The sequence below is a fragment of the Saccopteryx leptura genome, chromosome 1 (assembly GCF_036850995.1).
Source record: "Saccopteryx leptura isolate mSacLep1 chromosome 1, mSacLep1_pri_phased_curated, whole genome shotgun sequence".
NCBI lineage: Eukaryota > Metazoa > Chordata > Mammalia > Chiroptera > Emballonuridae > Saccopteryx > Saccopteryx leptura.
This window is the reverse complement of record NC_089503.1, coordinates 199,645,324-199,647,710: the sequence shown is the minus strand read 5'-3', so window position 1 is coordinate 199,647,710 and position 2,387 is coordinate 199,645,324. Positions and strand designations below refer to the sequence as shown.

The 2,387-nt window shown below is 39.1% G+C and overlaps 1 non-coding gene across 1 annotated transcript; it reads left to right on the top strand.

Annotated features, from left to right (window-relative positions):
• The first annotated feature begins 478 nt into the window (after positions 1–478).
• LOC136390279 (U6 spliceosomal RNA) lies at positions 479–587 on the top strand. The gene has a single exon (XR_010748701.1). It is a non-coding gene; the product is annotated as a U6 spliceosomal RNA (small nuclear RNA).
• Positions 588–2,387: the final 1,800 nt, after the last annotated feature.

Here is a 2,387-nt window from a genome sequence, read left to right as displayed (position 1 = left end):
AGTCTAAATTTTTAGTTATTTTTCAGATTTATCCTAGATTCCTAGTTCTTGTTCTCATTTGGTGTTGGCCTTGATTTCAGCCAAATATTGACTTTAATTCTTGGCCCATTTATCATTTAAAAAAATATGTATTAGTGCACCTTAACCCTGTCAGTTTCACAGTGTGAATGACTAAAGGAGAACAGGGATTCTTCCTCCCAAAAGGAGAAAGAGAGAAGGGGTTGAACTATGGACCCTCAACCTCTCTTTCTATACTCATTAATCAGATTAAATGTTAATGAATTATCTACTGCTGGTTTTGGGGGGAGGTTGTGGCAGAGACAGAGCGAGAGACAAATAGGGACTGACAGGCAGGGAGAGAGATGAGAAGCATCAATTCTTTGCTGCAGCACCTTAGTTCTTCATCTACTACTGTTTAAAACCACCTGAAAATTTAGTGGCTTAAAACAACAATTTCACCTGTTCATAACCCAGTGGGGTGTGATCACTTCAGCTGCACATTTACTAAAATTGAGAAAATAAAGAGAAGATCAGCATGACACCTGCACAAGGATGACATGCAAATTCATCAGTGTCCTATTCTTTATGAATCGATAGGGGTCAATTCATCAAGAAGAGACAATAATTGCAAATATATCAATATATGTTCTCAACACTGGGGCATCTAAATATATTAATCAATAGTAACAGATCTGAAGGGAGAAATAGACAATACAATAATGGTACAGCACTTCAATACCCCACTTTCAGCAATGGACAGGTCACCTAGACAATCAACAGGGAATGTTGGAGTTGAACCATACATTAGACTACATAGACCTAACAGGCATTTCTAGAACATTCTATTCATCAGCAGTAGAATACACATTCTTCTCAAATGCACATAGAACATTCTCCAGGATAGATCATACGGTAGGCCACAAAGCAAGTCTTAGAAAATTTAAGAAGATTGAAATCATACCAACTCTCTTTTCCAACCACAATGTTATAACAAGAATCAACAACAAGAGGAAAGTTGGAAAATTTACACACATGTGGAAACTAAACAACACACTCCTGAACAATCAATGGGTCAGAGAAGAAATAAAAAAGGAAATAAAAATAATCTTGAAACAAATAAAAGTGGAAACAGAGCATACCAAAGCCTAACGGATGTACCAAAAGTAGTTCTGGGAGGGCAGTTTATAGCAATAACTGTGTATAGCAAGAAAATAGAAAGATCTCAAATAAACAACCCAATTTCACATCTCAAAGAACTAGAAAAAGAAAAACAAATGAAGCCCAAATTACCAGAAGGAAGGAAATAACAAAGATCAGAGTGGAAATAAGTGAAATATAGATAAAAAAAAAAACAATAGAAAAGATCAATAAAATGAAAATCTGGTTTTTCAAAAAGATAAACAAAATCGACAAACCTTTAGCTAGACTGAGAAAAAAAAGAGAGAAAAATCAAATTAATAAAATCAGAAAGGAAAGAGAAAACATTACAACTGATATTACAGAAATTCATAGGATCATGAGACTACTATGAGTAATTATGGACCAACAAATTGGATAAGGTAGAGGAAATGAATAACTTCCTAGAAACATACAGCCTACCATATCTGAATCAGGAAGAAACAGAAAATCTTAATAGGTCAATAGGTCAGGAAATTGAATCAGTAATCAAAAACTTCCCAACACAGAAAATCCCAGGAGTGGATGGCTCTGCTAGTGAATTCTACAAAATATTTAGAGAAGAATTAACAGCAATCCTTCTCAAACCCTCCCAAAAAATTAAAGAAGAGGAAACACTTTCAATCTTCTTCACTTTATGAGACTACATTACCAAGGTACCAAAGCCAGGTAAGGATTATAGAAAAAGAAAACTATAGGACAATATCCCTGATGAATATAAATGCCAAGAACCCCAACAAAATATTAGCAAGCTAAGGCCCTGGCCGGTTGGCTCAGCGGTAGAGCGTCGGCCTAGCGTGCAGAGGACCCGGGTTCGATTCCCAGCCAGGGCACACAGGAGAAGCGCCCATTTGCTTCTCCACCCCTTCGCCGCGCTTTCCTCTCTATCTCTCTCTTCCCCTCCCGCAGCCAAGGCTCCATTGGAGCAAAGATGGCCTGGGCGCTGGGGATGGCTCTGTGGCCTCTGCCTCAGGCGCTGGAGTGGCTCTGGTCGCAACGTGGTGATGCCCAGGATGGGCAGAGCATTGCCCCCTGGTGGGCAGAGCGTCGCCCCTGGTGGGCGTGCCGGGTGGATCCTGGTCGGGCACATGCGGGAGTCTGTCTGACTGTTTCTCCCTGTTTCCAGCTTCAGAAAAATGAAAAAAAATATATATTAGCAAGCTAAATTCAACAACATATTAAAGGTGTCATACACAATTACAAGTGGGATT